This window comes from Convolutriloba macropyga, chromosome 9 (genome assembly GCF_964194025.1).
Source record: "Convolutriloba macropyga chromosome 9, txConMacr16.3, whole genome shotgun sequence".
Lineage (NCBI taxonomy): Eukaryota > Metazoa > Xenacoelomorpha > Acoela > Convolutidae > Convolutriloba > Convolutriloba macropyga.
In genome coordinates, this window is record NC_134476.1 from 63,104,932 (window position 1) to 63,125,876 (window position 20,945).

The 20,945-nt window shown below is 40.0% G+C and overlaps 15 non-coding genes across 15 annotated transcripts; all 15 read left to right on the forward strand.

Moving 5' to 3' along the window:
- Nucleotides 1-266: 266 nt before the first annotated feature.
- LOC142346398 (5S ribosomal RNA) lies at nt 267-385 on the forward strand. The gene has a single exon (XR_012759460.1). It is a non-coding gene; the product is annotated as a 5S ribosomal RNA (ribosomal RNA).
- A 1,323-nt stretch (nt 386-1,708) lies between these two features.
- Nucleotides 1,709-1,827, forward strand: LOC142346399 (5S ribosomal RNA). Its single transcript, XR_012759461.1, has one exon. It is a non-coding gene; the product is annotated as a 5S ribosomal RNA (ribosomal RNA).
- A 1,323-nt stretch (nt 1,828-3,150) lies between these two features.
- LOC142346400 (5S ribosomal RNA) lies at nt 3,151-3,269 on the forward strand. Its single transcript, XR_012759462.1, has one exon. It is a non-coding gene; the product is annotated as a 5S ribosomal RNA (ribosomal RNA).
- Nucleotides 3,270-4,593: 1,324 nt separating this feature from the next.
- Nucleotides 4,594-4,712, forward strand: LOC142346401 (5S ribosomal RNA). The gene has a single exon (XR_012759463.1). It is a non-coding gene; the product is annotated as a 5S ribosomal RNA (ribosomal RNA).
- Nucleotides 4,713-6,036: 1,324 nt separating this feature from the next.
- LOC142346402 (5S ribosomal RNA) lies at nt 6,037-6,155 on the forward strand. Its single transcript, XR_012759464.1, has one exon. It is a non-coding gene; the product is annotated as a 5S ribosomal RNA (ribosomal RNA).
- A 1,888-nt stretch (nt 6,156-8,043) lies between these two features.
- Nucleotides 8,044-8,162, forward strand: LOC142346403 (5S ribosomal RNA). The gene has a single exon (XR_012759465.1). It is a non-coding gene; the product is annotated as a 5S ribosomal RNA (ribosomal RNA).
- A 1,323-nt stretch (nt 8,163-9,485) lies between these two features.
- On the forward strand, nt 9,486-9,604 carry LOC142346404 (5S ribosomal RNA). Its single transcript, XR_012759466.1, has one exon. It is a non-coding gene; the product is annotated as a 5S ribosomal RNA (ribosomal RNA).
- A 1,512-nt stretch (nt 9,605-11,116) lies between these two features.
- On the forward strand, nt 11,117-11,235 carry LOC142346405 (5S ribosomal RNA). The gene has a single exon (XR_012759467.1). It is a non-coding gene; the product is annotated as a 5S ribosomal RNA (ribosomal RNA).
- A 1,135-nt stretch (nt 11,236-12,370) lies between these two features.
- Nucleotides 12,371-12,489, forward strand: LOC142346406 (5S ribosomal RNA). The gene has a single exon (XR_012759468.1). It is a non-coding gene; the product is annotated as a 5S ribosomal RNA (ribosomal RNA).
- A 1,135-nt stretch (nt 12,490-13,624) lies between these two features.
- LOC142346407 (5S ribosomal RNA) lies at nt 13,625-13,743 on the forward strand. Its single transcript, XR_012759469.1, has one exon. It is a non-coding gene; the product is annotated as a 5S ribosomal RNA (ribosomal RNA).
- A 1,323-nt stretch (nt 13,744-15,066) lies between these two features.
- Nucleotides 15,067-15,185, forward strand: LOC142346409 (5S ribosomal RNA). The gene has a single exon (XR_012759471.1). It is a non-coding gene; the product is annotated as a 5S ribosomal RNA (ribosomal RNA).
- A 1,323-nt stretch (nt 15,186-16,508) lies between these two features.
- Nucleotides 16,509-16,627, forward strand: LOC142346410 (5S ribosomal RNA). Its single transcript, XR_012759472.1, has one exon. It is a non-coding gene; the product is annotated as a 5S ribosomal RNA (ribosomal RNA).
- Nucleotides 16,628-17,762: 1,135 nt separating this feature from the next.
- On the forward strand, nt 17,763-17,881 carry LOC142346411 (5S ribosomal RNA). The gene has a single exon (XR_012759473.1). It is a non-coding gene; the product is annotated as a 5S ribosomal RNA (ribosomal RNA).
- A 1,323-nt stretch (nt 17,882-19,204) lies between these two features.
- Nucleotides 19,205-19,323, forward strand: LOC142346412 (5S ribosomal RNA). The gene has a single exon (XR_012759474.1). It is a non-coding gene; the product is annotated as a 5S ribosomal RNA (ribosomal RNA).
- A 1,323-nt stretch (nt 19,324-20,646) lies between these two features.
- Nucleotides 20,647-20,765, forward strand: LOC142346413 (5S ribosomal RNA). Its single transcript, XR_012759475.1, has one exon. It is a non-coding gene; the product is annotated as a 5S ribosomal RNA (ribosomal RNA).
- Nucleotides 20,766-20,945: the final 180 nt, after the last annotated feature.

A 20,945-nucleotide genomic window follows, 5' to 3' on the forward strand; every position in this document is an offset into this window, starting at 1 on the left:
GGTTCCTCGGACCCAATTCATCTCTCCCCTGTTTTGGGGCCGTTTCACTGTATTGTGGATGGTTGGAAGCAAAAAGTTTGTGCGTTGGTCATAATACACTGTATGGCTACGAATTGCATAAATTATAACACAAACGTGGCTAAAATTGCATGTATTAAGTGACTATTTTGCAAACCGCAAGGCGGCGAGTTAAAGTGATCCTGTATATGAATATAAGACTACAATACAATACTGTTGTATATAAATTCGCTCCCACTTACGCAAATGCCTACGACCATACCATGTTGAATGCACCGGTTCTCGTCCGATCACCGAAGTTAAGCAACATTGGGCCTGGTTAGTACTTGGATGGGTGACCGCTTGGGAACACCAGGTGTTGTAGGCTTTTTCTTTTGAGTATTCAAACCTCGTAGAAAACTTTTATTCGATATTTACACATTTTAGAGCCTCAAAAAGCCTCGGTGATCGAAAAAGTTAAGCCTCATCGAGCGCGGATACTTTTTTGGAAATTGGTAAAAACTTGTCCAAAATGGTTCGATGTGCCAGATTTTTTTGTTTTATCCCAAACTATGGCTCAAGTGGAGCATGCCCACAAAAAATGAGCCAATTCGGACTAAAATTGACGATTTGGTGACCAAAACAAAGTTCGGTGATCGAAAAAGTTAAGCCTCATCGAGCGCGGATACTTTTCTGGAAATCGGTAAAAACTTGTGCAAAATGGTTCGCTGTGCCAGATTTTTTTGTTTTATCCCAAACTATGGCTCAAGTGGAGCATGCCCACAAAAAATGAGCCAATTCGGACTAAAATTGACGATTTGGTGACCAAAACAAAGTTCGGTGATCGAAAAAGTTAAGCCTCATCGAGCGCGGATACTTTTTTGGAAATCGGTAAAAACTTGTGCAAAATGGTTTGCTGTGCCAGATTTTTTTGTTTTATCCCCAACTATGGCTCAAGTGGAGCATGCCCACAAAAAATGAGCCATTTCGGACTAAGATTGACGATTTGGTGGCCAAAACCAAGTTCGGTGATCGAAAAAGTTAAGCCTCATCGAGCGCGGATACTTTTTGTAAATGACAATTTCAGCAATAACCATTGCTCCAAACACACCCCATATACTTGTAAAGGCCATTCTAATAGTTCCCCTGCTTGCGTTTACTGTATATTTGATATTTGGAACTGTCTCGGAAACATCAATACTAATTGTAAAATTTCCCTTAATAAACTAACTTTTAAGTTAGTGCAAATCGCTCACTTCCATTCTTTAGGCTGCACTCCGCTAACGCAGAGTGCATTCAAATAAAACTTATCAAATAGAGTTGATACTTACCTATTTAATAAGTTTATCGCAACAATTAGGCTAAAAGCAATTGGGATATGATTTTCCCAAGTACCGTCCTAAACCCACTGAAGTCATGCCTCCGGTTCAATGTCCGGTTGAACAGGTTCCTCGGACCCAATTCATCTCTCCCCTGTTTTGGGGCCGTTTCACTGTATTGTGGATGGTTGGAAGCAAAAAGTTTGTGCGTTGGTCATAATACACTGTATGGCTACGAATTGCATAAATTATAACACAAACGTGGCTAAAATTGCATGTATTAAGTGACTATTTTGCAAACCGCAAGGCGGCGAGTTAAAGTGATCCTGTATATGAATATAAGACTACAATACAATACTGTTGTATATAAATTCGCTCCCACTTACGCAAATGCCTACGACCATACCATGTTGAATGCACCGGTTCTCGTCCGATCACCGAAGTTAAGCAACATTGGGCCTGGTTAGTACTTGGATGGGTGACCGCTTGGGAACACCAGGTGTTGTAGGCTTTTTCTTTTGAGTATTCAAACCTCGTAGAAAACTTTTATTCGATATTTACACATTTTAGAGCCTCAAAAAGCCTCGGTGATCGAAAAAGTTAAGCCTCATCGAGCGCGGATACTTTTTTGGAAATTGGTAAAAACTTGTCCAAAATGGTTCGATGTGCCAGATTTTTTTGTTTTATCCCAAACTATGGCTCAAGTGGAGCATGCCCACAAAAAATGAGCCAATTCGGACTAAAATTGACGATTTGGTGACCAAAACAAAGTTCGGTGATCGAAAAAGTTAAGCCTCATCGAGCGCGGATACTTTTTTGGAAATCGGTAAAAACTTGTGCAAAATGGTTCGCTGTGCCAGATTTTTTTGTTTTATCCCAAACTATGGCTCAAGTGGAGCATGCCCACAAAAAATGAGCCAATTCGGACTAAAATTGACGATTTGGTGACCAAAACAAAGTTCGGTGATCGAAAAAGTTAAGCCTCATCGAGCGCGGATACTTTTTTGGAAATTGGTAAAAACTTGTGCAAAATGGTTTGCTGTGCCAGATTTTTTTGTTTTATCCCCAACTATGGCTCAAGTGGAGCATGCCCACAAAAAATGAGCCATTTCGGACTAAGATTGACGATTTGGTGGCCAAAACCAAGTTCGGTGATCGAAAAAGTTAAGCCTCATCGAGCGCGGATACTTTTTGTAAATGACAATTTCAGCAATAACCATTGCTCCAAACACACCCCATATACTTGTAAAGGCCATTCTAATAGTTCCCCTGCTTGCGTTTACTGTATATTTGATATTTGGAACTGTCTCGGAAACATCAATACTAATTGTAAAATTTCCCTTAATAAACTAACTTTTAAGTTAGTGCAAATCGCTCACTTCCATTCTTTAAGCTGCACTCCGCTAACGCAGAGTGCATTCAAATAAAACTTATCAAATAGAGTTGATACTTACCTATTTAATAAGTTTATCACAACAATTAGGCTAAAAGCGATTGAGCTATGATTTTCCCAAGTACCGTCCTAAACCCACTGAAGTCATGCCTCCGGTTCAATGTCCGGTTGAACAGGTTCCTCGGACCCAATTCATCTCTCCCCTGTTTTGGGGCCGTTTCACTGTATTGTGGATGGTTGGAAGCAAAAAGTTTGTGCGTTGGTCATAATACACTGTATGGCTACGAATTGCATAAATTATAACACAAACGTGGCTAAAATTGCATGTATTAAGTGACTATTTTGCAAACCGCAAGGCGGCGAGTTAAAGTGATCCTGTATATGAATATAAGACTACAATACAATACTGTTGTATATAAATTCGCTCCCACTTACGCAAATGCCTACGACCATACCATGTTGAATGCACCGGTTCTCGTCCGATCACCGAAGTTAAGCAACATTGGGCCTGGTTAGTACTTGGATGGGTGACCGCTTGGGAACACCAGGTGTTGTAGGCTTTTTCTTTTGAGTATTCAAACCTCGTAGAAAACTTTTATTCGATATTTACACATTTTAGAGCCTCAAAAAGCCTCGGTGATCGAAAAAGTTAAGCCTCATCGAGCGCGGATACTTTTTTGGAAATTGGTAAAAACTTGTCCAAAATGGTTCGATGTGCCAGATTTTTTTTGTTTTATCCCAAACTATGGCTCAAGTGGAGCATGCCCACAAAAAATGAGCCAATTCGGACTAAAATTGACGATTTGGTGACCAAAACAAAGTTCGGTGATCGAAAAAGTTAAGCCTCATCGAGCGCGGATACTTTTTTGGAAATCGGTAAAAACTTGTGCAAAATGGTTCGCTGTGCCAGATTTTTTTGTTTTATCCCAAACTATGGCTCAAGTGGAGCATGCCCACAAAAAATGAGCCAATTCGGACTAAAATTGACGATTTGGTGACCAAAACAAAGTTCGGTGATCGAAAAAGTTAAGCCTCATCGAGCGCGGATACTTTTTTGGAAATTGGTAAAAACTTGTGCAAAATGGTTTGCTGTGCCAGATTTTTTTGTTTTATCCCCAACTATGGCTCAAGTGGAGCATGCCCACAAAAAATGAGCCATTTCGGACTAAGATTGACGATTTGGTGGCCAAAACCAAGTTCGGTGATCGAAAAAGTTAAGCCTCATCGAGCGCGGATACTTTTTGTAAATGACAATTTCAGCAATAACCATTGCTCCAAACACACCCCATATACTTGTAAAGGCCATTCTAATAGTTCCCCTGCTTGCGTTTACTGTATATTTGATATTTGGAACTGTCTCGGAAACATCAATACTAATTGTAAAATTTCCCTTAATAAACTAACTTTTAAGTTAGTGCAAATCGCTCACTTCCATTCTTTAAGCTGCACTCCGCTAACGCAGAGTGCATTCAAATAAAACTTATCAAATAGAGTTGATACTTACCTATTTAATAAGTTTATCACAACAATTAGGCTAAAAGCGATTGAGCTATGATTTTCCCAAGTACCGTCCTAAACCCACTGAAGTCATGCCTCCGGTTCAATGTCCGGTTGAACAGGTTCCTCGGACCCAATTCATCTCTCCCCTGTTTTGGGGCCGTTTCACTGTATTGTGGATGGTTGGAAGCAAAAAGTTTGTGCGTTGGTCATAATACACTGTATGGCTACGAATTGCATAAATTATAACACAAACGTGGCTAAAATTGCATGTATTAAGTGACTATTTTGCAAACCGCAAGGCGGCGAGTTAAAGTGATCCTGTATATGAATATAAGACTACAATACAATACTGTTGTATATAAATTCGCTCCCACTTACGCAAATGCCTACGACCATACCATGTTGAATGCACCGGTTCTCGTCCGATCACCGAAGTTAAGCAACATTGGGCCTGGTTAGTACTTGGATGGGTGACCGCTTGGGAACACCAGGTGTTGTAGGCTTTTTCTTTTGAGTATTCAAACCTCGTAGAAAACTTTTATTCGATATTTACACATTTTAGAGCCTCAAAAAGCCTCGGTGATCGAAAAAGTTAAGCCTCATCGAGCGCGGATACTTTTTTGGAAATTGGTAAAAACTTGTCCAAAATGGTTCGATGTGCCAGATTTTTTTTGTTTTATCCCAAACTATGGCTCAAGTGGAGCATGCCCACAAAAAATGAGCCAATTCGGACTAAAATTGACGATTTGGTGACCAAAACAAAGTTCGGTGATCGAAAAAGTTAAGCCTCATCGAGCGCGGATACTTTTTTGGAAATCGGTAAAAACTTGTGCAAAATGGTTCGCTGTGCCAGATTTTTTTGTTTTATCCCAAACTATGGCTCAAGTGGAGCATGCCCACAAAAAATGAGCCAATTCGGACTAAAATTGACGATTTGGTGACCAAAACAAAGTTCGGTGATCGAAAAAGTTAAGCCTCATCGAGCGCGGATACTTTTTTGGAAATTGGTAAAAACTTGTGCAAAATGGTTTGCTGTGCCAGATTTTTTTGTTTTATCCCCAACTATGGCTCAAGTGGAGCATGCCCACAAAAAATGAGCCATTTCGGACTAAGATTGACGATTTGGTGGCCAAAACCAAGTTCGGTGATCGAAAAAGTTAAGCCTCATCGAGCGCGGATACTTTTTGTAAATGACAATTTCAGCAATAACCATTGCTCCAAACACACCCCATATACTTGTAAAGGCCATTCTAATAGTTCCCCTGCTTGCGTTTACTGTATATTTGATATTTGGAACTGTCTCGGAAACATCAATACTAATTGTAAAATTTCCCTTAATAAACTAACTTTTAAGTTAGTGCAAATCGCTCACTTCCATTCTTTAAGCTGCACTCCGCTAACGCAGAGTGCATTCAAATAAAACTTATCAAATAGAGTTGATACTTACCTATTTAATAAGTTTATCACAACAATTAGGCTAAAAGCGATTGAGCTATGATTTTCCCAAGTACCGTCCTAAACCCACTGAAGTCATGCCTCCGGTTCAATGTCCGGTTGAACAGGTTCCTCGGACCCAATTCATCTCTCCCCTGTTTTGGGGCCGTTTCACTGTATTGTGGATGGTTGGAAGCAAAAAGTTTGTGCGTTGGTCATAATACACTGTATGGCTACGAATTGCATAAATTATAACACAAACGTGGCTAAAATTGCATGTATTAAGTGACTATTTTGCAAACCGCAAGGCGGCGAGTTAAAGTGATCCTGTATATGAATATAAGACTACAATACAATACTGTTGTATATAAATTCGCTCCCACTTACGCAAATGCCTACGACCATACCATGTTGAATGCACCGGTTCTCGTCCGATCACCGAAGTTAAGCAACATTGGGCCTGGTTAGTACTTGGATGGGTGACCGCTTGGGAACACCAGGTGTTGTAGGCTTTTTCTTTTGAGTATTCAAACCTCGTAGAAAACTTTTATTCGATATTTACACATTTTAGAGCCTCAAAAAGCCTCGGTGATCGAAAAAGTTAAGCCTCATCGAGCGCGGATACTTTTTTGGAAATTGGTAAAAACTTGTCCAAAATGGTTCGATGTGCCAGATTTTTTTTGTTTTATCCCAAACTATGGCTCAAGTGGAGCATGCCCACAAAAAATGAGCCAATTCGGACTAAAATTGACGATTTGGTGACCAAAACAAAGTTCGGTGATCGAAAAAGTTAAGCCTCATCGAGCGCGGATACTTTTTTGGAAATCGGTAAAAACTTGTGCAAAATGGTTCGCTGTGCCAGATTTTTTTGTTTTATCCCAAACTATGGCTCAAGTGGAGCATGCCCACAAAAAATGAGCCAATTCGGACTAAAATTGACGATTTGGTGACCAAAACAAAGTTCGGTGATCGAAAAAGTTAAGCCTCATCGAGCGCGGATACTTTTTTGGAAATCGGTAAAAACTTGTGCAAAATGGTTCGCTGTGCCAGATTTTTTTGTTTTATCCCAAACTATGGCTCAAGTGGAGCATGCCCACAAAAAATGAGCCAATTCGGACTAAAATTGACGATTTGGTGACCAAAACAAAGTTCGGTGATCGAAAAAGTTAAGCCTCATCGAGCGCGGATACTTTTTTGGAAATCGGTAAAAACTTGTGCAAAATGGTTCGCTGTGCCAGATTTTTTTGTTTTATCCCAAACTATGGCTCAAGTGGAGCATGCCCACAAAAAATGAGCCAATTCGGACTAAAATTGACGATTTGGTGACCAAAACAAAGTTCGGTGATCGAAAAAGTTAAGCCTCATCGAGCGCGGATACTTTTTTGGAAATCGGTAAAAACTTGTGCAAAATGGTTCGCTGTGCCAGATTTTTTTGTTTTATCCCAAACTATGGCTCAAGTGGAGCATGCCCACAAAAAATGAGCCAATTCGGACTAAAATTGACGATTTGGTGACCAAAACAAAGTTCGGTGATCGAAAAAGTTAAGCCTCATCGAGCGCGGATACTTTTTTGGAAATCGGTAAAAACTTGTGCAAAATGGTTTGCTGTGCCAGATTTTTTTGTTTTATCCCCAACTATGGCTCAAGTGGAGCATGCCCACAAAAAATGAGCCATTTCGGACTAAGATTGACGATTTGGTGGCCAAAACCAAGTTCGGTGATCGAAAAAGTTAAGCCTCATCGAGCGCGGATACTTTTTGTAAATGACAATTTCAGCAATAACCATTGCTCCAAACACACCCCATATACTTGTAAAGGCCATTCTAATAGTTCCCCTGCTTGCGTTTACTGTATATTTGATATTTGGAACTGTCTCGGAAACATCAATACTAATTGTAAAATTTCCCTTAATAAACTAACTTTTAAGTTAGTGCAAATCGCTCACTTCCATTCTTTAGGCTGCACTCCGCTAACGCAGAGTGCATTCAAATAAAACTTATCAAATAGAGTTGATACTTACCTATTTAATAAGTTTATCGCAACAATTAGGCTAAAAGCAATTGGGATATGATTTTCCCAAGTACCGTCCTAAACCCACTGAAGTCATGCCTCCGGTTCAATGTCCGGTTGAACAGGTTCCTCGGACCCAATTCATCTCTCCCCTGTTTTGGGGCCGTTTCACTGTATTGTGGATGGTTGGAAGCAAAAAGTTTGTGCGTTGGTCATAATACACTGTATGGCTACGAATTGCATAAATTATAACACAAACGTGGCTAAAATTGCATGTATTAAGTGACTATTTTGCAAACCGCAAGGCGGCGAGTTAAAGTGATCCTGTATATGAATATAAGACTACAATACAATACTGTTGTATATAAATTCGCTCCCACTTACGCAAATGCCTACGACCATACCATGTTGAATGCACCGGTTCTCGTCCGATCACCGAAGTTAAGCAACATTGGGCCTGGTTAGTACTTGGATGGGTGACCGCTTGGGAACACCAGGTGTTGTAGGCTTTTTCTTTTGAGTATTCAAACCTCGTAGAAAACTTTTATTCGATATTTACACATTTTAGAGCCTCAAAAAGCCTCGGTGATCGAAAAAGTTAAGCCTCATCGAGCGCGGATACTTTTTTGGAAATTGGTAAAAACTTGTCCAAAATGGTTCGATGTGCCAGATTTTTTTGTTTTATCCCAAACTATGGCTCAAGTGGAGCATGCCCACAAAAAATGAGCCAATTCGGACTAAAATTGACGATTTGGTGACCAAAACAAAGTTCGGTGATCGAAAAAGTTAAGCCTCATCGAGCGCGGATACTTTTTTGGAAATCGGTAAAAACTTGTGCAAAATGGTTCGCTGTGCCAGATTTTTTTGTTTTATCCCAAACTATGGCTCAAGTGGAGCATGCCCACAAAAAATGAGCCAATTCGGACTAAAATTGACGATTTGGTGACCAAAACAAAGTTCGGTGATCGAAAAAGTTAAGCCTCATCGAGCGCGGATACTTTTTTGGAAATTGGTAAAAACTTGTGCAAAATGGTTTGCTGTGCCAGATTTTTTTGTTTTATCCCCAACTATGGCTCAAGTGGAGCATGCCCACAAAAAATGAGCCATTTCGGACTAAGATTGACGATTTGGTGGCCAAAACCAAGTTCGGTGATCGAAAAAGTTAAGCCTCATCGAGCGCGGATACTTTTTGTAAATGACAATTTCAGCAATAACCATTGCTCCAAACACACCCCATATACTTGTAAAGGCCATTCTAATAGTTCCCCTGCTTGCGTTTACTGTATATTTGATATTTGGAACTGTCTCGGAAACATCAATACTAATTGTAAAATTTCCCTTAATAAACTAACTTTTAAGTTAGTGCAAATCGCTCACTTCCATTCTTTAAGCTGCACTCCGCTAACGCAGAGTGCATTCAAATAAAACTTATCAAATAGAGTTGATACTTACCTATTTAATAAGTTTATCACAACAATTAGGCTAAAAGCGATTGAGCTATGATTTTCCCAAGTACCGTCCTAAACCCACTGAAGTCATGCCTCCGGTTCAATGTCCGGTTGAACAGGTTCCTCGGACCCAATTCATCTCTCCCCTGTTTTGGGGCCGTTTCACTGTATTGTGGATGGTTGGAAGCAAAAAGTTTGTGCGTTGGTCATAATACACTGTATGGCTACGAATTGCATAAATTATAACACAAACGTGGCTAAAATTGCATGTATTAAGTGACTATTTTGCAAACCGCAAGGCGGCGAGTTAAAGTGATCCTGTATATGAATATAAGACTACAATACAATACTGTTGTATATAAATTCGCTCCCACTTACGCAAATGCCTACGACCATACCATGTTGAATGCACCGGTTCTCGTCCGATCACCGAAGTTAAGCAACATTGGGCCTGGTTAGTACTTGGATGGGTGACCGCTTGGGAACACCAGGTGTTGTAGGCTTTTTCTTTTGAGTATTCAAACCTCGTAGAAAACTTTTATTCGATATTTACACATTTTAGAGCCTCAAAAAGCCTCGGTGATCGAAAAAGTTAAGCCTCATCGAGCGCGGATACTTTTTTGGAAATTGGTAAAAACTTGTCCAAAATGGTTCGATGTGCCAGATTTTTTTTGTTTTATCCCAAACTATGGCTCAAGTGGAGCATGCCCACAAAAAATGAGCCAATTCGGACTAAAATTGACGATTTGGTGACCAAAACAAAGTTCGGTGATCGAAAAAGTTAAGCCTCATCGAGCGCGGATACTTTTTTGGAAATCGGTAAAAACTTGTGCAAAATGGTTCGCTGTGCCAGATTTTTTTGTTTTATCCCAAACTATGGCTCAAGTGGAGCATGCCCACAAAAAATGAGCCAATTCGGACTAAAATTGACGATTTGGTGACCAAAACAAAGTTCGGTGATCGAAAAAGTTAAGCCTCATCGAGCGCGGATACTTTTTTGGAAATCGGTAAAAACTTGTGCAAAATGGTTCGCTGTGCCAGATTTTTTTGTTTTATCCCAAACTATGGCTCAAGTGGAGCATGCCCACAAAAAATGAGCCAATTCGGACTAAAATTGACGATTTGGTGACCAAAACAAAGTTCGGTGATCGAAAAAGTTAAGCCTCATCGAGCGCGGATACTTTTTTGGAAATCGGTAAAAACTTGTGCAAAATGGTTTGCTGTGCCAGATTTTTTTGTTTTATCCCCAACTATGGCTCAAGTGGAGCATGCCCACAAAAAATGAGCCATTTCGGACTAAGATTGACGATTTGGTGGCCAAAACCAAGTTCGGTGATCGAAAAAGTTAAGCCTCATCGAGCGCGGATACTTTTTGTAAATGACAATTTCAGCAATAACCATTGCTCCAAACACACCCCATATACTTGTAAAGGCCATTCTAATAGTTCCCCTGCTTGCGTTTACTGTATATTTGATATTTGGAACTGTCTCGGAAACATCAATACTAATTGTAAAATTTCCCTTAATAAACTAACTTTTAAGTTAGTGCAAATCGCTCACTTCCATTCTTTAAGCTGCACTCCGCTAACGCAGAGTGCATTCAAATAAAACTTATCAAATAGAGTTGATACTTACCTATTTAATAAGTTTATCACAACAATTAGGCTAAAAGCAATTGAGCTATGATTTTCCCAAGTACCGTCCTAAACCCACTGAAGTCATGCCTCCGGTTCAATGTCCGGTTGAACAGGTTCCTCGGACCCAATTCATCTCTCCCCTGTTTTGGGGCCGTTTCACTGTATTGTGGATGGTTGGAAGCAAAAAGTTTGTGCGTTGGTCATAATACACTGTATGGCTACGAATTGCATAAATTATAACACAAACGTGGCTAAAATTGCATGTATTAAGTGACTATTTTGCAAACCGCAAGGCGGCGAGTTAAAGTGATCCTGTATATGAATATAAGACTACAATACAATACTGTTGTATATAAATTCGCTCCCACTTACGCAAATGCCTACGACCATACCATGTTGAATGCACCGGTTCTCGTCCGATCACCGAAGTTAAGCAACATTGGGCCTGGTTAGTACTTGGATGGGTGACCGCTTGGGAACACCAGGTGTTGTAGGCTTTTTGTTTTGAGTATTCAAACCTCGTAGAAAACTTTTATTCGATATTTACACATTTTAGAGCCTCAAAAAGCCTCGGTGATCGAAAAAGTTAAGCCTCATCGAGCGCGGATACTTTTTTGGAAATTGGTAAAAACTTGTCCAAAATGGTTCGATGTGCCAGATTTTTTTGTTTTATCCCAAACTATGGCTCAAGTGGAGCATGCCCACAAAAAATGAGCCAATTCGGACTAAAATTGACGATTTGGTGACCAAAACAAAGTTCGGTGATCGAAAAAGTTAAGCCTCATCGAGCGCGGATACTTTTTTGGAAATCGGTAAAAACTTGTGCAAAATGGTTCGCTGTGCCAGATTTTTTTGCTTTATCCCAAACTATGGCTCAAGTGGAGCATGCCCACAAAAAATGAGCCAATTCGGACTAAAATTGACGATTTGGTGACCAAAACAAAGTTCGGTGATCGAAAAAGTTAAGCCTCATCGAGCGCGGATACTTTTTGTAAATGACAATTTCAGCAATAACCATTGCTCCAAACACACCCGATATACTTGTAAAGGCCATTCTAATAGTTCCCCTGCTTGCGTTTACTGTATATTTGATATTTGGAACTGTCTCGGAAACATCAATACTAATTGTAAAATTTCCCTTAATAAACTAACTTTTAAGTTAGTGCAAATCGCTCACTTCCATTCTTTAAGCTGCACTCCGCTAACGCAGAGTGCATTCAAATAAAACTTATCAAATAGAGTTGATACTTACCTATTTAATAAGTTTATCACAACAATTAGGCTAAAAGCAATTGAGCTATGATTTTCCCAAGTACCGTCCTAAACCCACTGAAGTCATGCCTCCGGTTCAATGTCCGGTTGAACAGGTTCCTCGGACCCAATTCATCTCTCCCCTGTTTTGGGGCCGTTTCACTGTATTGTGGATGGTTGGAAGCAAAAAGTTTGTGCGTTGGTCATAATACACTGTATGGCTACGAATTGCATAAATTATAACACAAACGTGGCTAAAATTGCATGTATTAAGTGACTATTTTGCAAACCGCAAGGCGGCGAGTTAAAGTGATCCTGTATATGAATATAAGACTACAATACAATACTGTTGTATATAAATTCGCTCCCACTTACGCAAATGCCTACGACCATACCATGTTGAATGCACCGGTTCTCGTCCGATCACCGAAGTTAAGCAACATTGGGCCTGGTTAGTACTTGGATGGGTGACCGCTTGGGAACACCAGGTGTTGTAGGCTTTTTCTTTTGAGTATTCAAACCTCGTAGAAAACTTTTATTCGATATTTACACATTTTAGAGCCTCAAAAAGCCTCGGTGATCGAAAAAGTTAAGCCTCATCGAGCGCGGATACTTTTTTGGAAATTGGTAAAAACTTGTCCAAAATGGTTCGATGTGCCAGATTTTTTTGTTTTATCCCAAACTATGGCTCAAGTGGAGCATGCCCACAAAAAATGAGCCAATTCGGACTAAAATTGACGATTTGGTGACCAAAACAAAGTTCGGTGATCGAAAAAGTTAAGCCTCATCGAGCGCGGATACTTTTTTGGAAATCGGTAAAAACTTGTGCAAAATGGTTTGCTGTGCCAGATTTTTTTGTTTTATCCCCAACTATGGCTCAAGTGGAGCATGCCCACAAAAAATGAGCCATTTCGGACTAAGATTGACGATTTGGTGGCCAAAACCAAGTTCGGTGATCGAAAAAGTTAAGCCTCATCGAGCGCGGATACTTTTTGTAAATGACAATTTCAGCAATAACCATTGCTCCAAACACACCCCATATACTTGTAAAGGCCATTCTAATAGTTCCCCTGCTTGCGTTTACTGTATATTTGATATTTGGAACTGTCTCGGAAACATCAATACTAATTGTAAAATTTCCCTTAATAAACTAACTTTTAAGTTAGTGCAAATCGCTCACTTCCATTCTTTAAGCTGCACTCCGCTAACGCAGAGTGCATTCAAATAAAACTTATCAAATAGAGTTGATACTTACCTATTTAATAAGTTTATCACAACAATTAGGCTAAAAGCAATTGAGCTATGATTTTCCCAAGTACCGTCCTAAACCCACTGAAGTCATGCCTCCGGTTCAATGTCCGGTTGAACAGGTTCCTCGGACCCAATTCATCTCTCCCCTGTTTTGGGGCCGTTTCACTGTATTGTGGATGGTTGGAAGCAAAAAGTTTGTGCGTTGGTCATAATACACTGTATGGCTACGAATTGCATAAATTATAACACAAACGTGGCTAAAATTGCATGTATTAAGTGACTATTTTGCAAACCGCAAGGCGGCGAGTTAAAGTGATCCTGTATATGAATATAAGACTACAATACAATACTGTTGTATATAAATTCGCTCCCACTTACGCAAATGCCTACGACCATACCATGTTGAATGCACCGGTTCTCGTCCGATCACCGAAGTTAAGCAACATTGGGCCTGGTTAGTACTTGGATGGGTGACCGCTTGGGAACACCAGGTGTTGTAGGCTTTTTCTTTTGAGTATTCAAACCTCGTAGAAAACTTTTATTCGATATTTACACATTTTAGAGCCTCAAAAAGCCTCGGTGATCGAAAAAGTTAAGCCTCATCGAGCGCGGATACTTTTTTGGAAATTGGTAAAAACTTGTCCAAAATGGTTCGATGTGCCAGATTTTTTTGTTTTATCCCAAACTATGGCTCAAGTGGAGCATGCCCACAAAAAATGAGCCAATTCGGACTAAAATTGACGATTTGGTGACCAAAACAAAGTTCGGTGATCGAAAAAGTTAAGCCTCATCGAGCGCGGATACTTTTTTGGAAATCGGTAAAAACTTGTGCAAAATGGTTCGCTGTGCCAGATTTTTTTGTTTTATCCCAAACTATGGCTCAAGTGGAGCATGCCCACAAAAAATGAGCCAATTCGGACTAAAATTGACGATTTGGTGACCAAAACAAAGTTCGGTGATCGAAAAAGTTAAGCCTCATCGAGCGCGGATACTTTTTTGGAAATCGGTAAAAACTTGTGCAAAATGGTTTGCTGTGCCAGATTTTTTTGTTTTATCCCCAACTATGGCTCAAGTGGAGCATGCCCACAAAAAATGAGCCATTTCGGACTAAGATTGACGATTTGGTGGCCAAAACCAAGTTCGGTGATCGAAAAAGTTAAGCCTCATCGAGCGCGGATACTTTTTGTAAATGACAATTTCAGCAATAACCATTGCTCCAAACACACCCCATATACTTGTAAAGGCCATTCTAATAGTTCCCCTGCTTGCGTTTACTGTATATTTGTTATTTGGAACTGTCTCGGAAACATCAATACTAATTGTAAAATTTCCCTTAATAAACTAACTTTTAAGTTAGTGCAAATCGCTCACTTCCATTCTTTAGGCTGCACTCCGCTAACGCAGAGTGCATTCAAATAAAACTTATCAAATAGAGTTGATACTTACCTATTTAATAAGTTTATCACAACAATTAGGCTAAAAGCAATTGAGCTATGATTTTCCCAAGTACCGTCCTAAACCCACTGAAGTCATGCCTCCGGTTCAATGTCCGGTTGAACAGGTTCCTCGGACCCAATTCATCTCTCCCCTGTTTTGGGGCCGTTTCACTGTATTGTGGATGGTTGGAAGCAAAAAGTTTGTGCGTTGGTCATAATACACTGTATGGCTACGAATTGCATAAATTATAACACAAACGTGGCTAAAATTGCATGTATTAAGTGACTATTTTGCAAACCGCAAGGCGGCGAGTTAAAGTGATCCTGTATATGAATATAAGACTACAATACAATACTGTTGTATATAAATTCGCTCCCACTTACGCAAATGCCTACGACCATACCATGTTGAATGCACCGGTTCTCGTCCGATCACCGAAGTTAAGCAACATTGGGCCTGGTTAGTACTTGGATGGGTGACCGCTTGGGAACACCAGGTGTTGTAGGCTTTTTCTTTTGAGTATTCAAACCTCGTAGAAAACTTTTATTCGATATTTACACATTTTAGAGCCTCAAAAAGCCTCGGTGATCGAAAAAGTTAAGCCTCATCGAGCGCGGATACTTTTTTGGAAATTGGTAAAAACTTGTCCAAAATGGTTCGATGTGCCAGATTTTTTTGTTTTATCCCAAACTATGGCTCAAGTGGAGCATGCCCACAAAAAATGAGCCAATTCGGACTAAAATTGACGATTTGGTGACCAAAACAAAGTTCGGTGATCGAAAAAGTTAAGCCTCATCGAGCGCGGATACTTTTTTGGAAATCGGTAAAAACTTGTGCAAAATGGTTCGCTGTGCCAGATTTTTTTGTTTTATCCCAAACTATGGCTCAAGTGGAGCATGCCCACAAAAAATGAGCCAATTCGGACTAAAATTGACGATTTGGTGACCAAAACAAAGTTCGGTGATCGAAAAAGTTAAGCCTCATCGAGCGCGGATACTTTTTTGGAAATCGGTAAAAACTTGTGCAAAATGGTTTGCTGTGCCAGATTTTTTTGTTTTATCCCCAACTATGGCTCAAGTGGAGCATGCCCACAAAAAATGAGCCATTTCGGACTAAGATTGACGATTTGGTGGCCAAAACCAAGTTCGGTGATCGAAAAAGTTAAGCCTCATCGAGCGCGGATACTTTTTGTAAATGACAATTTCAGCAATAACCATTGCTCCAAACACACCCCATATACTTGTAAAGGCCATTCTAATAGTTCCCCTGCTTGCGTTTACTGTATATTTGATATTTGGAACTGTCTCGGAAACATCAATACTAATTGTAAAATTTCCCTTAATAAACTAACTTTTAAGTTAGTGCAAATCGCTCACTTCCATTCTTTAGGCTGCACTCCGCTAACGCAGAGTGCATTCAAATAAAACTTATCAAATAGAGTTGATACTTACCTATTTAATAAGTTTATCACAACAATTAGGCTAAAAGCAATTGAGCTATGATTTTCCCAAGTACCGTCCTAAACCCACTGAAGTCATGCCTCCGGTTCAATGTCCGGTTGAACAGGTTCCTCGGACCCAATTCATCTCTCCCCTGTTTTGGGGCCGTTTCACTGTATTGTGGATGGTTGGAAGCAAAAAGTTTGTGCGTTGGTCATAATACACTGTATGGCTACGAATTGCATAAATTATAACACAAACGTGGCTAAAATTGCATGTATTAAGTGACTATTTTGCAAACCGCAAGGCGGCGAGTTAAAGTGATCCTGTATATGAATATAAGACTACAATACAATACTGTTGTATATAAATTCGCTCCCACTTACGCAAATGCCTACGACCATACCATGTTGAATGCACCGGTTCTCGTCCGATCACCGAAGTTAAGCAACATTGGGCCTGGTTAGTACTTGGATGGGTGACCGCTTGGGAACACCAGGTGTTGTAGGCTTTTTCTTTTGAGTATTCAAACCTCGTAGAAAACTTTTATTCGATATTTACACATTTTAGAGCCTCAAAAAGCCTCGGTGATCGAAAAAGTTAAGCCTCATCGAGCGCGGATACTTTTTTGGAAATCGGTAAAAACTTGTGCAAAATGGTTCGCTGTGCCAGATTTTTTTGTTTTATCCCAAACTATGGCTCAAGTGGAGCATGCCCACAAAAAATGAGCCAATTCGGACTAAAATTGACGATTTGGTGACCAAAACAAAGTTCGGTGATCGAAAAAGTTAAGCCTCATCGAGCGCGGATACTTTTTTGGAAATCGGTAAAAACTTGTGCAAAATGGTTTGCTGTGCCAGATTTTTTTGTTTTATCCCCAACTATGGCTCAAGTGGAGCATGCCCACAAAAAATGAGCCATTTCGGACTAAGATTGACGATTTGGTGGCCAAAACCAAGTTCGGTGATCGAAAAAGTTAAGCCTCATCGAGCGCGGATACTTTTTGTAAATGACAATTTCAGCAATAACCATTGCTCCAAACACACCCCATATACTTGTAAAGGCCATTCTAATAGTTCCCCTGCTTGCGTTTACTGTATATTTGATATTTGGAACTGTCTCGGAAACATCAATACTAATTGTAAAATTTCCCTTAATAAACTAACTTTTAAGTTAGTGCAAATCGCTCACTTCCATTCTTTAAGCTGCACTCCGCTAACGCAGAGTGCATTCAAATAAAACTTATCAAATAGAGTTGATACTTACCTATTTAATAAGTTTATCACAACAATTAGGCTAAAAGCAATTGAGCTATGATTTTCCCAAGTACCGTCCTAAACCCACTGAAGTCATGCCTCCGGTTCAATGTCCGGTTGAACAGGTTCCTCGGACCCAATTCATCTCTCCCCTGTTTTGGGGCCGTTTCACTGTATTGTGGATGGTTGGAAGCAAAAAGTTTGTGCGTTGGTCATAATACACTGTATGGCTACGAATTGCATAAATTATAACACAAACGTGGCTAAAATTGCATGTATTAAGTGACTATTTTGCAAACCGCAAGGCGGCGAGTTAAAGTGATCCTGTATATGAATATAAGACTACAATACAATACTGTTGTATATAAATTCGCTCCCACTTACGCAAATGCCTACGACCATACCATGTTGAATGCACCGGTTCTCGTCCGATCACCGAAGTTAAGCAACATTGGGCCTGGTTAGTACTTGGATGGGTGACCGCTTGGGAACACCAGGTGTTGTAGGCTTTTTCTTTTGAGTATTCAAACCTCGTAGAAAACTTTTATTCGATATTTACACATTTTAGAGCCTCAAAAAGCCTCGGTGATCGAAAAAGTTAAGCCTCATCGAGCGCGGATACTTTTTTGGAAATTGGTAAAAACTTGTCCAAAATGGTTCGATGTGCCAGATTTTTTTGTTTTATCCCAAACTATGGCTCAAGTGGAGCATGCCCACAAAAAATGAGCCAATTCGGACTAAAATTGACGATTTGGTGACCAAAACAAAGTTCGGTGATCGAAAAAGTTAAGCCTCATCGAGCGCGGATACTTTTTTGGAAATCGGTAAAAACTTGTGCAAAATGGTTCGCTGTGCCAGATTTTTTTGTTTTATCCCAAACTATGGCTCAAGTGGAGCATGCCCACAAAAAATGAGCCAATTCGGACTAAAATTGACGATTTGGTGACCAAAACAAAGTTCGGTGATCGAAAAAGTTAAGCCTCATCGAGCGCGGATACTTTTTTGGAAATCGGTAAAAACTTGTGCAAAATGGTTTGCTGTGCCAGATTTTTTTGTTTTATCCCCAACTATGGCTCAAGTGGAGCATGCCCACAAAAAATGAGCCATTTCGGACTAAGATTGACGATTTGGTGGCCAAAACCAAGTTCGGTGATCGAAAAAGTTAAGCCTCATCGAGCGCGGATACTTTTTGTAAATGACAATTTCAGCAATAACCATTGCTCCAAACACACCCCATATACTTGTAAAGGCCATTCTAATAGTTCCCCTGCTTGCGTTTACTGTATATTTGTTATTTGGAACTGTCTCGGAAACATCAATACTAATTGTAAAATTTCCCTTAATAAACTAACTTTTAAGTTAGTGCAAATCGCTCACTTCCATTCTTTAGGCTGCACTCCGCTAACGCAGAGTGCATTCAAATAAAACTTATCAAATAGAGTTGATACTTACCTATTTAATAAGTTTATCACAACAATTAGGCTAAAAGCAATTGAGCTATGATTTTCCCAAGTACCGTCCTAAACCCACTGAAGTCATGCCTCCGGTTCAATGTCCGGTTGAACAGGTTCCTCGGACCCAATTCATCTCTCCCCTGTTTTGGGGCCGTTTCACTGTATTGTGGATGGTTGGAAGCAAAAAGTTTGTGCGTTGGTCATAATACACTGTATGGCTACGAATTGCATAAATTATAACACAAACGTGGCTAAAATTGCATGTATTAAGTGACTATTTTGCAAACCGCAAGGCGGCGAGTTAAAGTGATCCTGTATATGAATATAAGACTACAATACAATACTGTTGTATATAAATTCGCTCCCACTTACGCAAATGCCTACGACCATACCATGTTGAATGCACCGGTTCTCGTCCGATCACCGAAGTTAAGCAACATTGGGCCTGGTTAGTACTTGGATGGGTGACCGCTTGGGAACACCAGGTGTTGTAGGCTTTTTCTTTTGAGTATTCAAACCTCGTAGAAAACTTTTATTCGATATTTACACATTTTAGAGCCTCAAAAAGCCTCGGTGATCGAAAAAGTTAAGCCTCATCGAGCGCGGATACTTTTTTGGAAATTGGTAAAAACTTGTCCAAAATGGTTCGATGTGCCAGATTTTTTTGTTTTATCCCAAACTATGGCTCAAGTGGAGCATGCCCACAAAAAATGAGCCAATTCGGACTAAAATTGACGATTTGGTGACCAAAACAAAGTTCGGTGATCGAAAAAGTTAAGCCTCATCGAGCGCGGATACTTTTTTGGAAATCGGTAAAAACTTGTGCAAAATGGTTCGCTGTGCCAGATTTTTTTGTTTTATCCCAAACTATGGCTCAAGTGGAGCATGCCCACAAAAAATGAGCCAATTCGGACTAAAATTGACGATTTGGTGACCAAAACAAAGTTCGGTGATCGAAAAAGTTAAGCCTCATCGAGCGCGGATACTTTTTTGGAAATCGGTAAAAACTTGTGCAAAATGGTTTGCTGTGCCAGATTTTTTTGTTTTATCCCCAACTATGGCTCAAGTGGAGCATGCCCACAAAAAATGAGCCATTTCGGACTAAGATTGACGATTTGGTGGCCAAAACCAAGTTCGGTGATCGAAAAAGTTAAGCCTCATCGAGCGCGGATACTTTTTGTAAATGACAATTTCAGCAATAACCATTGCTCCAAACACACCCCATATACTTGTAAAGGCCATTCTAATAGTTCCCCTGCTTGCGTTTACTGTATATTTGATATTTGGAACTGTCTCGGAAACATCAATACTAATTGTAAAATTTCCCTTAATAAACTAACTTTTAAGTTAGTGCAAATCGCTCACTTCCATTCTTTAGGCTGCACTCCGCTAACGCAGAGTGCATTCAAATAAAACTTATCAAATAGAGTTGATACTTACCTATTTAATAAGTTTATCACAACAATTAGGCTAAAAGCAATTGAGCTATGATTTTCCCAAGTACCGTCCTAAACCCACTGAAGTCATGCCTCCGGTTCAATGTCCGGTTGAACAGGTTCCTCGGACCCAATTCATCTCTCCCCTGTTTTGGGGCCGTTTCACTGTATTGTGGATGGTTGGAAGCAAAAAGTTTGTGCGTTGGTCATAATACACTGTATGGCTACGAATTGCATAAATTATAACACAAACGTGGCTAAAATTGCATGTATTAAGTGACTATTTTGCAAACCGCAAGGCGGCGAGTTAAAGTGATCCTGTATATGAATATAAGACTACAATACAATACTGTTGTATATAAATTCGCTCCCACTTACGCAAATGCCTACGACCATACCATGTTGAATGCACCGGTTCTCGTCCGATCACCGAAGTTAAGCAACATTGGGCCTGGTTAGTACTTGGATGGGTGACCGCTTGGGAACACCAGGTGTTGTAGGCTTTTTCTTTTGAGTATTCAAACCTCGTAGAAAACTTTTATTCGATATTTACACATTTTAGAGCCTCAAAAAGCCTCGGTGATCGAAAAAGTTAAGCCTCATCGAGCGCGGATACTTTTTTGGAAATCGGTAAAAACTTGTGCAAAATGGTTCGCTGTGCCAGATTTTTTTGTTTTATCCCA